The sequence below is a fragment of the Pteronotus mesoamericanus genome, unplaced genomic scaffold, assembly GCF_021234165.1.
Source record: "Pteronotus mesoamericanus isolate MK-2021 breed Mesoamerican mustached bat unplaced genomic scaffold, CSHL_Meso_final contig_56, whole genome shotgun sequence".
In the NCBI taxonomy this organism is placed as follows: domain Eukaryota; kingdom Metazoa; phylum Chordata; class Mammalia; order Chiroptera; family Mormoopidae; genus Pteronotus; species Pteronotus mesoamericanus.
In genome coordinates, this window is record NW_026555201.1 from 6,278,194 (window position 1) to 6,292,191 (window position 13,998).

Consider the following 13,998-nt stretch of genomic DNA (forward strand, 5'->3'; position numbering starts at 1 on the left):
GCTATCCACAGGATCATTTCGGTAGTCCCACTGCGCCTGCTGCAACAGGCACAAACAGCTGTCAGTGGGTATAGAACACTAAGGGTCAGATTGTATCAGTCTGGTGTTCTGTCTTTGTACTTTGGCCATTTCCTAAAATGGGCTTATAATTTAATTAAGGTGAAGAAGAAAGTGAGGAGAGTAGTAGTTTCGTGAGCAGTGAGGAATGACAGAGCCTCTAACATCCAAAATGAAGAGCCTATGGGTCTGTCGAGGGGTTTAGAAGACTTTGTATTTGGGACGATACTCGTTCCTGAACAGAGTAGTGAGAGACCACGAATGCAGGAAATGCACGTGGGGCCGAGCCTTGCTGAGGTAGCCGCCGCGGAGGCCCTGGGCCACAGGGCAGCTTTGAAGTGAAGGCTCCCTCCATGTGTGAAGAAGGCGACCTACCAGATCATCCCCCTGAACCGAAAACCCAGCCACCCGCGGGGGTCGGGCTTGGTGCAGGGTGGCTTCAGCACATCTTCATTCAGCTCGGTGAAACAGACTGGAAATGGATCTTTCACTTACCCTAGTATACTTTCTTAAAAAAATAGTCTACGTGGTATAATCGAGATGGTTACCTGTATCTTTAAATTATGTAGGGAATTTTGTATGTTTAAATAATTGTTCTGGGTTCCACAATGCTTATCATAGAAACTGTTTAGTAAAAGAAAATATATAAACCGTGCATTTGTGAATGCCCCCCTTAGAGCATTCATCCAAGTTCAGTGTGTCGTGTGATGGTTACTATAGATGTTTCAAGTGTAGTTAAGTGGCTGTGTAACAGGAGAGGCTGCTATTTGCCTAGCGGCTCAAGGGTAGCTCCTATCCACCTAATTAAATCAGTGTTGTCCTTTCCTGTCCGTTTGATCAATTGCAGTACTGGTAGCTTCCTGCTTGTGACTGTTACCTAACCGTGTCAATGTACATCTGTAGTATGTACATGTGAAAGTGCCTTTCTATTTTGGTTTTAGCCTGGCTCTTTACTGTTGCCCCTCCCACCTCCGCTCTCTCCTGCCTCCCCTTCCCGCCCCGCCCCGGCACTCCGCCCCCCAATTTAAGTGTTCAGACTTCCTCCACTTTCCTGTGCCTCGGGTGCTCAGTATTGTCCCCCCTTGCGTCCTTGTCCATCATCAGACTCTCGTTTTCCTTATGGCTTTGACTAGCACTGAGTCCCCCTGCGTCCTCCCGGCCCGCCCCTCCCTCTTCAGCCACGTGCTGCCGCCACCCTCGTGTTCTGTTCACCTTTACCCTCTGGTCTGCCTCCTGTCATTACATTCCCTCATCTCCGAGGTGAAAATAAAGGGGTGGGGGGCTTTTACAGTTCTGAAAGAAAAAAATGTTTTGTTACTCTGTTGTGACAATGCACTTTTATGTATAGTACTGTACATTTTGGCATGTACCATTCCAGGCTTCAGTATACAGTCAGGTCTGTTCTTCACGGTGTATCTTTATAATAAATAAGGTAGTTCTGGCTGCCTTTGTCTGCTTCGGGTTTCGTGTGTGACTCGGTGGTGTTTTCATTCCTTTTCCTTTCATTTTCTAATCATTATTTACCCCCCAGAGAACTAAGTTGCATGAAATAATGTGAAGCTACCTTTTTTAAAAAAATGTTACCTCACTTTCCTTTTTGTTTGTGACTTTGAAAATGAGGCTTCATGTGCAGGCCGTTGACCATGAAGCCAGGATGTTGGAGCCAGGAGACTCCTCCGGAGCGAGGGAAAAGGGATGGGGGGGTGGGGGTCCCCGCCGGATGCTGAGAGGCAGCCCTTCTAAACACTCGCCCGCTTGCAATCTTTTCTTTAAGGACTCTCTGGCATAGTAAGCCTTGTCAAGCTGATCTTTGGTGTCATTTGAATAAAATTGAAATGCAATCCTTAGGTAAGCTATGTTTATAATTTCCCTGGGGTATTGGTATTTTTTCCTTCAAACTTAAAAAAAAAAAAACCTAACTCTTAGAGGACTAGCAATACATTTTAAGTAGTTTTATAAAACTATTAACAATGTGCTGGATTGAACAGTGGTAAGAGATGTGAAGTAAAAAAAAAAATAGCATGTAAATCAAGAGGGAAAAACTTCATTGGCATTAAAATACATACAGAAAAGTGCACAGGTAATCAGTACAAGAGTTTTCACAAAGTAACACAGTAATGTATTCCGCACTTCGGTGAAGAAATAGCACATCAGCATCCCAGGAGCTCGGCTTGTGCCTCTCCAAAGTTCATCAATGTCCTGATGAATAGCAGGTTCAGTTTCACCTGTCATTATAACTGTCTATAAGTAGGCTCAGTTTATAGATTTGTGTGTGGCTTCTTTGGTTGAAATTTGTGTCAGAGTCGTCCATGTTCTTACATATGGCAGCAGGTTTTTTTCCATTCTCACTACTGCATAGCTTGGTGTGATATTTATTTTAGCATTTCTTGATTAAACTTTGGGTATAGTATGCAGAACTCTTTAAACATGGACAAGTAAATGAACCAAAATTAAAATAAAACCCATCTGTTAAAGGACATGTTTTCCCAAAACTTGATGGAATGATTTTGAACTAAGTCATTGGCTGGAAAGCCGTCCTGAAAGCAGGCAGGACCAGAAAGATGGCTTTAGAGGCTGCCCCACAGGAACAAATGTCCAAATCAAAGTACAGGTTGTTCCAGGAAAGCCCGCACTGTCCTGCGTCTCCCTCACTCCTGGCCTCCAATCCAAGAGCCTCAGCCCCCCATGCATACCTCAATTCCCCCTCCTGAATTAGAGTCCCCTGTGGGTGTGTCTGGTTGTCAGCACCCTGTAAGAATATTAGGAAGACAGATTTTCTGGCTTCTGCCTTGGGTGCTTGGGACTCCTACCATGGGAAATTCTCCCACACTTGATCTAAAGTGCCAAAAAGGTCCTTAAGCCAAAAACTCTGACAAAGTCCATCCCACAGGCCATATATCCCCATTTGGGTATTTTTAAATTTTTTATTTATTGATTTGAGAAAGAAAAAGAAAAAGCATCGATTTGTTCCACTTATTTATGCGTTCATTGGTTGCTTCTCCTATGCCCTACCTGCGGGGTTGAACCCACAACCCCTTGGCATATTGGGATGACACTCTTACCAACTGAACTACCTGGCCAGGGCCTATCCCCCTTCGAATTTTGGAAAATATGGTCACTGTCTTTGGGAAATAATCACAGTGATGTTTATCATTCTCCACTGTCCATTCATCTCTTTCTACATAATAGGTAGAAAACTTGCCTTCTACAATAACAAAAATAAATAAAGCCATTTTATCAAGGTCAGTCCTCAACAAGAGTTGCTGGACAGCTGGGACTTGGCTGGATATCAGAGAAAGAGAGAGAGAGAGAGTGTGTGTGTGTGTATGAGAGAGAGAGTGAGAAAGAGAGAGAGAGCGCTCCTCCTGTTCTCTTCAACATGTAGGTTTATGTCTTTTTTATGCCCTGTATTTTCAGTTAGGTATTGGGAGGTAGCAGAGGTAAATGTCTATCTTCAAATCAGCACCTTTAAACAGAAGCTCCTCCTTTAGCCTCTTAACAAAATCTTTCCTGGTTAAATCAGCCAGAGTTGGTTTCTGTTGCTTGCAACTGAAAGACCTAACTGATGCATATGTTCAGAAAGAATGTGTTTTGCTAATACAGGTATCCTCTTTTCAAGAGTTTATGTTACACCACTTCCCTTTTATGAACTACCTACATTAGTACTTGCTTGGGCTAACCAAAAGAAATCTGAAAAGCATTTTTCACCTTTACAAAAAAAGATGAAAAGCAAAAATAGCATTGTTTCTCAGCCAAGTGCTAACAGAGGCAGAGTGCGCCCCAAGGGGCAGTGAGAGTGGCCCCGCCACGTGCCTTCCCAGGAGCTGCGCGAAGCGCCTCAGCATTAAGCCGCCATAGCTTTGAACTTTGTGAGTGTCTGCACTGTCTCCATTTTTTTTCTTGCATCCAAAAGCAAGATGTGTCCCAAGATATCAGAAAAGCCTAAGATAACTCATAAGGGTGTTGCCTTAGTGTAAAACTGGATGTAAACAAGCTTTTTGATTATGGTAAATAAAATAAAAACATGTGCATCAAATATTGTGTCTGGAAACTCTCAAAAACTTTTCCATATAAATTAATGGCAATTGCTGTTTCACTCTGCCATTTTGCGTTATGAAAGGTTTTATAGGAACTCTCTCTCTACTTTCAGATAGTGGGCGAAACCTATAAAGCTAAAATAGTTACTTTCAAGGGCAGAGTAAATAGAACCCTAAATGTTAAAGAGGTAAGTTCTAGTCCAGACCCACTATTTAACCAGGGAGAATTTCCCAAATTCTGCAGCTCACAACAGTTACAAAACGCTACCTTTCTACATCAGAGGGCTGTCAGCACCCCATTTGCTACCCCAAGAGCAGATGGCTTGGAAAAGACACCGCCAAAACTTATCCTTGCTTTACTTGGTATAATCACTTCAGCATTTAGGAGCAAAACAGTAAAAGAAAGTTATTTCATTTTATTTTGGAGGTATTTGAGGGGTTTTTATAAAATATTTTTTTATTTATTTTTAGAGAGCAGGGAAGGGAAGGAGGAAGAGAGGGAGAGAAACATCAATGTGATGGAGAAACATAGATCGTTACCTCGCACCTGCCCCCAACTGGGAACCTGGCCCACAACCCAGGCGTGTGTCCTGACCTGGAGCGGAGCTGGTGACCTTCCCGTTCCAAGGCTGGCGCTCAATCCACTGAGCCACGAAGAAAAATAAATAAATAAAGATAAAAAATGAGGAAAACTTGTTTAGCATGGCATGAAGCAAAATACATACAAATGCTTACTGAATAAATAGAACACCTGACCAAAATGAATAAACAAAACAACCATCCATAATAGCTCACAAATTTCTACTTGGAAAAAGAAAAGCTGTAATACAGCTTGCTTGGACTAAGAGAATGTTAATGAAGAAAAAAAAAAATAACAAGTCCCCAGTGATCTATGTGGGGGAAAAGAGGTTCATATGTAGCTGCTAATGTGCCAGAAAAAAAAAATCACCTATGGGCTCTGGGAATAATTTACATTAAATAAGCAAAATTTCAAAATAGGAATTCATATGTAGGTCAAACGCAGGTCACAAGTTATAAAAGTCTACTAGAATTCAGAAATATATTTAGAATGAAGATATAATTGAGACTTGACAATGCAGTATCATGGGGAAAATTTCTATAAAATAATTACCAGGAAGTTATAGATGTGAAAATACTGGTTACAATAAAGAGGGACCGTCATTGGTAAGGCACCCAGTTCGATGGTGTAATTCATCCTCACTGCATTCTTAAAATGAGGTTACCTGGGCCCTACCCCCAACTGCCAGTTACAGTCGAATTGCCAAAAGTCCTCCCATTTCCTTCCAGGTTCTCATTCCTCCCCCTAAAAGTTAGGCAGGGGCGTCCAAACTTCTGTCGTCTCTGGGCCACACTGGAAGAAGCGTTGTCTTGGGCCACACATTAAATACACAAACACTACTGGAAACTGATGAGCAATAAAAGGTTTTAAGTAAATTTACGATTCTGCGTTGGGCTGCATTCATAGCCATCTTGGCTGCATGAGGCCCGCAGGCCGTGGGTTGGACACCCTGCCCTAGAGGTTCCTTCTTGTCCCCAAGTACCACGGGGGTTGCAGAGGTGGCCTGGCTCCATCTGGCAGCAATGCACAGGGTGGCAGAGAAGCCACGGCAACTGAGTAACTGCTGGCCTTTGAGGACTATGCACAGAGCACAGCACTGGACCAAGTCCCGGCTCGCAGCAGACCCAGGCGCTGAGACGGCCGTGTCCTCTGAAGTAGCAAATCTAAACTGGGCAACACTGACACAAACAGGCACATGCTGGCCTCTGACTGAGATGTCCAAACAATTGAGGAATAAATCAACATTTCAATAAAAATACAGATCCCATAACTGGGTCTAGTACCTTTCCCTCAGCGTTTATTTGGTGGTGATTAATAGCTCTTTGTCCAACTGAGAACAGAAGAATTTGTTTTCTTATTTCCAGCTATTCCCAGGGAAAGTCTTAGAAAGTTGAGAGTTGACTTAAAATTTAATGTTATTTTAAACTCTGCAAGATAGATTAAGATAACTTGTTAACATTTAAATTTTCTGGTTGTCCTTTTGCCAGTATATCATGGCTTATGGAAACCAAAGGGAAGAACTATGCACGCTCAAGTCAAAGTAAGCTCCCCATGGACTGGTGAATCTTTGCCATATTCCTGAGCAGGGAATCTAAGGCCCAGGGGATGAATAATAAAAACATTTTCATGCAGCTGGAGGTGAGACTGAGTTCCGAATGGTTCTAGACCTTCACTATTTCTATGGGCACCCTTTTCTTTCCTTTTCCTTTATTTTTAATGCACATAATATAGATCTATGGTGGGCCTTAGCTCTTAGCACCTTGCCAAAGTATGCTTATCTTTAATCCCATGGGCATCTACAGTTTCTTTAGATATTTGCTGAGAAGAGGCTTTTAGGATGGGTGTTTATATTGCACTTTGGATTCAGTCTGCTCTGATGAGCAAGACAAAGATATTTTTTAAAAAGCAGTCGATAATTTAAAATGGACAACACATCACCTCATTCCCCACTTAACCCCCGACGATGATTTCCCATGCCACTTAGAATAAAATCTAAACTCCCAACCTGGGTCAACATGATCCAGCTCTGGTAAACCCTTTTACCCTCCTTGTCCACTGTCCCTCTCAGGACACCCTGCCACACTGGCATTTATGCGTCCCTCCAACATGCTGAGCTGGACTCTGCCTCAGACCTTTCCCCTAGCCTCCTCCACCTAGAGTGAGCTTCCCTTAGATTCTTCCCTGGATGTCTCCTTTCTGATATTCAGCTTGCTGCTCAAAATCTCCTCTGCAGAGAAGCCACCCCCACAACCCTGCTGAGTTAGCACCCTGGATACAGGCTGAGCAGATGTGAATCTGTTCTTCCCCTTCATAGGGCAGTTTGGCAACAGTGATCAAAATCACAAACATATATTCCCTCTGGCCCAGTAACTCCACCTCTAGAAAGTTATCCTACAGATACATTCATTCATGGGGAAATGGTATATGCATAAAGTTATTCACTACAACATCTGGAATAACAAAGGATTGCAAACAAACTCAATGTTTATCAATAGAAGACATGTTAAAAAACTTACAGAACATTCATACAATGGACTATTACTTTGCAGCTATAAAGAAGAATGAGAAACATAGCTCTCCAATATATAGGGCAATATATAAATATACAATTATATGAAAAAGCAAAGTACATAACAAGGTATGCAGTATACTGCCACCTGTGTAAGGAGGGGTTAAAATAAGAATACGTTCTTGTATTTGCTTGATTATATCATGAAACTCTGTAAGGATACACAGAAAAGTACTCCCCAGGGTCACCTGGCAGCATGAGCAGCAGATACTGGTGAATGGCAGGCGGAGATGGGAAGGAGACTCTTGTGGCTACTTTTTAATACATGTTTGTGTCTCTCTCATTCGTGTGACTGCGTTACCTTTGCATATTAAAAACTTTAAATGGTTTTTATTCTGCAGGAAAACAAAAAACAGCACTTTCCCAATGTCCCCTTTACTCTATTACCCTGCTCTGTTTTCCTCATATAGCATCTATGACTACGTGACAGGATATAAAAATGGAAGCTCCACTGAGGGACCAAAACATACTCTACTGTACGAGACCAAATCAACATGCAAATTTTCAAACACTTTCCCTAAAAGCTGGTGAATGCCTCACTCTCCTCTAGTGATGGACATACTATGAATTTTAGAAGAATGATTTATGAAGAGGATTTTTGAAGGGAAGTGGGTGTGTGCTGTGAGCTCTTCTAGAAGATTGGAGATGCCTGGTCCTCACCTCAACCCTAGTAAGTAGGGCATCAATGGAACCTCCCAAAAGTTCAGTATATTAATATATGCCCTGCAGTTGAGGAACACAGTAGAGTGGGTAGACTTCCCCTGTGAGATCTTTAGGGTGAGGCATAGCCGAACTGGATAGTTGCTGATAGAAAGGTGACAGAGAGGTGGCAGCGTGGGCCAACTGCACTTCCAAAGTCTGGCAGGGCCAGGGACCTGCTCTGTGGGCCAAGCTCTGTGCACGAGAAGGCTGAGCGAGTGTCATCTTATGTCTTGGTCCGAGGATTGCCTGGAGCCAGGGACAGAACCTTGAAAAAATGGAGCTGGATTCCTAAGTGCTGAGGAAGTAGTAAGCACACAGTCAGAAGAGAGCTCCCAGCTGGAGTGGGGAAGGGGAATGTTAATTCAAATTGAATTTTAAGTTTATATTGTTTATATTATGGGACTTAAAATTATAAATGACTGAACCAAGGTTGTGTTTATAACTCTAAGTGGTCATAGGATTTTTATTGCCTAATTATAACCAGAGTAAACACCACTAATGAGTAAAGCAGGGCAGAGAGGGACAAGGGGCACTGCTCTAAGTCGGGGATCGTGGAAAGCCTCTTTGAACAACGACAGCGAGGTGAGAAGAAAAACCACACTGACATCTAAGCAATGTCTAAGAATTTCCTAAGCAGAGAGAACAACGACAGGGGCCCTGAGCGGGGAACATGCTCGGAATGTGTGAGAAACAGCAAGAAACCCAGCACTGACTGAAGCAGAGAGAGAAAGGAAAGGAGGCAGGACGTGAAACGGGAAAGCGAAGCAAAGGCCAGATCATGCAGGGGCTTGTATCTCTAGTGAGGAGCTTGGGTGTTCTTCTCAGAGGGCTGGGAGGTTTGTAGATGGGGTGGGGAGTTGACAGACATGAGTCGAATGTGTAAATGGTCAAAAGGCCTAATCCTACCCAGTCACCATACTCAGTCCCTCTCACAAGATTAAATGATTTGAGGGTGGGCCATGGGCCAAATTAGGATCAACCCTGGCTTGTGTCTTACTGATGGAAAACAGTTTCTCTTTCCCCTGAGGTTGCTAAGCCAATAAGCGGTAGGCCTGGAACTCTGGGCGCCATCCTCAGAGAGCCTGCCTGAGAATAGTGCCAGCACAGAATAAAACACATCGGGCGAGAAAAAGTGACAGGAACCAAATTTTTGATGATATTGTGCATCAGGTGAGCCTTGAATGTGGATGAGCCTAAAACTAAATACTGGGTAACCTTGGATTTACCAGGATCATAAGCCCATACCTTTCCTACATTTTTAACTCAGGGTCGTTCCAGTTGGGTTTCTGTCCCTAGCAAGAGTTCAGATACCGCAGACACCGAATTATGAACCGTAGTTATCTTCAGGTGGTGAGATTACAGGCGATTGCTTATTTTCCCTTTCTGTTCATGTGTTTTGTTTTGTTTTAGTATTGATGACAAATGTACTCATTTTGCAATAAGAGAAAAAAATCAAAGTATGACCGTAATGGACGGGCCAAAGAGAATGTCACTGAAGTCAGAGAGCCAGCGGACGCCCGGGCTGAGAAAGGGCCCTGGGCCCCCTCGGCCGTGTGCAGTCCCTCCCTCACTTTGGGCATTTTGAGGCTCCCCATGTTACTTGCATAATTTATTTCTGATATCCAGGGATAGAAGGATGGCATTAATGATTCCTGAGAGTCTCTCTGCCAAGTCCGTGATTTTCAGAATGACCTCTATTCCTGAATAGGTCATAACTGTGCTCTAATTCAAGCTACTGTTGGTGCTGCAGTTTTTGGTAAGAAAAAAGCATGGAAGATGAGAACTTCTGTCTTTCATTCCAATTAACACTTTCCTCCCACTTCAGTTACTTAATGTCATTTGGACCGCAGACTGCCTCAAGGTCACCTGGGAAGTCTGTGTATAATACAAATTCTTAGGCTCCACCCCAAAAATTCTGAATCAATAGGTCTGGAATGGGGTCCAATAACCTGCATTTTATAAACTCTCTGGGGAATTTTCCTGCACAATAGAGCTTAAAATCATTTTCATAAATAACATGTAAAAATTCTATAGTAGCAAACTTTCAATACAAATTTACACCAAAAAGCTTTTTCCTCAGAGTTCACGTTCCTATACCAAAAGTAATCTCAAAAATTGAGAGGTCCACGAAGTTAGACTTGTTCCAATATGATTTCTCTAAATTCTCTAATCAACCCCGATTTGAGCCAAACGATTAATATACACTTTTCCCAGAATGTCAAAAAGGAGCAGCTAAATTAGTTCTTTGGGAGCAGTCAAGGAAAAGCTTCATCACTGTATATGACATGTGAACAACATAAGTTTCCCATTGATGACCCATACAATGAACTCTAAACAAAGAGGAATGAAACTTCCATCAGCACCAGGCGGAAAAAGAGCTAGGCTTTGCTCTTTTTTGGTGGCCCCTTGGAGCCAGGCAGTTGCTTCAGGAGGCAGCTGCCAGGAACTCATTGATGTGAACAACGAACACAAACTTCATACCTTTTTTGAGAAGCGTATGGCCACAGAAGTTGCTGCTGATGCTCTGGGTGGAGAGTGGAAATGTTATGTGGTTCAAGTCAGCGGTGGGAACGGCAAACAAGATTTCCTCCTGAAGGAGGGGTCTTGACCCATGGCTGTGTCTGCCTGCTACTGAGTAAGGGGCATTCCTGTTACAGACCAAGGAGGACTGGCGGGAGAAAGCGCGAATCATCTGTTTATGGTTGCATTGCAGATGCCAGTCTCAGTGCTCTCAATTTGGTTAAAAAAAAAGAAAAAGGAGCGGGGAGAAAGATATTCCTGGTGTTACTGATACTGCTGTGCCTCATTGCTTGGGGCCCAAAAGAGCTGGCAGAATCCGCAAACTTTCAACCTCTCTAAACTAGATGATGTCCACCAGTATGTTGTGAGAAAGCCCCTAAACAAGGAAGGTGAGAAATCTAGGACCAAAACACCCAAGATTCAGCTTCTTGTTATGCCCCATGCAACAAACATCTGCATGTTGCTCTGAAGAAACAATATTACTAAGAAAAATAAGGAAGAGGCCATAGGATACACTAAACTTTTGGCTAAAAAAACGAAGGAGTCCAAAGAAAAATGCCAGGAACAGATTGCCAAGAGGTGCAGTCTGTCCAGTCTGAGAGTTTCTATCTCTAAGTCTGAATCTAGTCAAAAATGAAATTTTCTAAGAATAACAAGTAAATAAGAACAGGTTAAAGACACACACACACACACACACACACACACACACACACACACACACTCAGAGCCAGGTTTTGCTGCTTCTCCAAAGAATTTGCTTCAAAGGGGGATTCTAATAAAGACATCAGTGAGGAATAGGTGATTGGGTTGAATCAGTAAAAGTCTCCTTTACATTATGTGGAATCTAAAGAGTTGAACTCACAGAAGCAGAGTGGAATGGTGGTCGCCAGGGCCGGGGGCGTTGAGGAAATGGGGAGACGTTGGTCAAAGGGTACAGATTTTCAGCTACAAGATGAACAGGTTCCGGGGATCTCATGTACAGCATGGTGGCTACAGTTAATAATGTATTGCACACTTGAAATTTGCTAAATGAGTAGATATTAAGTGTTATCACCACTAAAAAGGGGGGTTCTATGTGAGGTGATAGATGTGTTAATTAGTTCGACTTTGGTAATCATTTCACAATGGACCTTATATCAAACCATCACATTGTACTTGCTAAATACATATAATTTTTATTTATGAATTATACCTCAATAAAGCTGGAAAAACCTCCTTTATCATTTACAGCCCATTATATTTATTCTGATTGTATTCTCTACTTTGTACCAGAATAACTTTGGAGGAATCCAGTGACGTTTGGCAGGAGCTCTTTCGGGGTGATAAAGAGAAACCTAGCTTCTGCTGTGTCACTGTTTAATATGAGCCATAAAAGACTATGTGGGGGGTGTCTATTCTCACCACAGAGTTGAAAAGACTTAAGCCATGTGATCTATGAATAAGATAAGATAATGTAAATCCTAGACCGTGTTTTAGAGTTTGAAAATGAACCCCTTTAAAAGTACTATACAATATGGTCAAGTTTTAAGGAAAGAAGGAAAGACAGGCATAATGAATGCACCTCCTTTAAAGAAACTGGTCCCCAAAATTTCATCGCCATGACAACTGTACTCAATCATTGCCATAGTAACCAGCTGCATAGCATTTGTCTAAAGAGAAGCTCCCTGATTGGGAGACCAACGGGAAGCCATTAGGAGCCTCACAACAACACTGGAAAGGCTCTTCTGCAATCACGCTGACCTATTTCTGGTCTTCCAATCTGTTTCAGTTCTCCAATGCGCGTCCCTAAAATCAAATGTGATTATATTGAAATGAGACAATCTCAAGAAGTATACAAGAATTTTACTCCTACATGTCACTGCTAAGTTTGAGACCATTTGTTTTCTAATTTTCCAAAAGTATGGTAATATCTGACAGCTACACCGTTCACCATGCCTTGCAGTTTAATCATGATATCCCCTCTGTCACAGCGACAAGGCATGCTAGCCACATCTAAACCAGATGTTGGTTCCCAGTGACAAGTTGTCTTATTTATTTATTTATTTATTTATTTATTTATTTATTTAATTTTAATTTTTTTCGCCAATCCAGAGCCCACACATCCCACCACCTCCCCTATTGGGCTTTCATACTAGAGACAGCCCTTACGCTCCAGAGCCCACTGGAATGATTCAAAGCAGCCAATCCTAAGCCTGCTTGCCCTTCCTTGTCCATTCCTTCCCACAGAAGCCAAAACAAAGGCTCTTGCCCAAGTTTTCCTCTCCCTTCCTCTGTTTTGTGACCAATCCTGGTACTTCCCCATGTGGCCCTGTGTGGAATGCTGTGCCTCCTCTTTCTTTCTTCCTTCCTTCCTTTTTCTTTTGTTATTTTAGAACATAGTTATGATTGAAAACCTCCAACACAGAGGAAAGAGACAATACGATACAGTGGGAAAGAGCCTGGCTGTTATATTCAGGCTGCAAGGGTTTGAATCCCAGCTCTGCTATGTATACAGGCTCTGTTTCTCATTTTCCTTGTCTTTCTCTGTCTGACTTATTTCACTTAGCACAATACCCTCTAGGTCCATCCATGTTGTCACAAATGGCAAGATTTTATTATTTTTTATTGCTGAATAATATCCCATTTAAAACACACATAATATCTTCTTTATCTGTTCATGTATTGATGCATATCTAGGTTTTTCCTTATTTGGGAATATTATTACTAGCAATTCTTCAATGAACATAAGGGTACATATATCTTTTTGAATTAGTGTTTTTGTTTTCCTCAGATAAATAACCCAGAAATGGAATTGCTGGATCTTATGGCAGCTCTGGTTCTAATTTTTTGAGGAAATTTCACACTGTTTTCCCAGTGGCTGTACGAGTTTGCATTCCCACCAACAGTGAAAAAGCATTCCCTTTCCTCCACATCCTCGCCAGCACTTAATGGTTGATTTATTGATGACAGCCATTCTGACAGGCATGAGGTGACATCTGGTTTTAATTTCCCTAATGATTAGCAATATTGAGCATCTTTTCACATGTCTATTGGCCATCTGCATGTACTGTTTACATTGCATTTACTTAATTGAGAAAAATGTGTATTCAAGTTCCTTGTCCATTTTTTAATTGGATTGATTTTTTTTGGCATTAAGTTGTATGAGTTCTTTACATATTTTGGATGTTAATTCCTTATTGGATATATCATTTGTGAATATCTTCTCCCATTCACTAGATTGTCTTTTTTGTTTTGTTGATGGTTTCCTTTGCTGTGCAAAAACTTTTTAGTTTGATGTAGTTCCTTTGGTTTATATTTTCTTCTGTTGCCCTTGCCCAAGGAGACATATCAAAAAAGATATTGTTAAGAACAATGTCAAAGTTTACTACCTATATTTTCCTCTAGGAGTTTTATGGGTTTGAGTCTTACATTGAAGTCTTTAATTCATTTTGAGTTTATTTTCATATGTAATGTAAGAAAGTGATCTAATTTCATTTTTTACATGTGTCTGTCTAGTTTTCCCAGCAACACTTATTGAAGAGCCTTTCTTTATG

The 13,998-nt window shown here is 41.8% G+C and overlaps 1 pseudogene; it reads left to right on the forward strand.

Moving 5' to 3' along the window:
• Positions 1 to 10,268: 10,268 nt before the first annotated feature.
• On the forward strand, positions 10,269 to 11,102 carry LOC129075985 (40S ribosomal protein S6-like; annotated as a pseudogene).
• Positions 11,103 to 13,998: the final 2,896 nt, after the last annotated feature.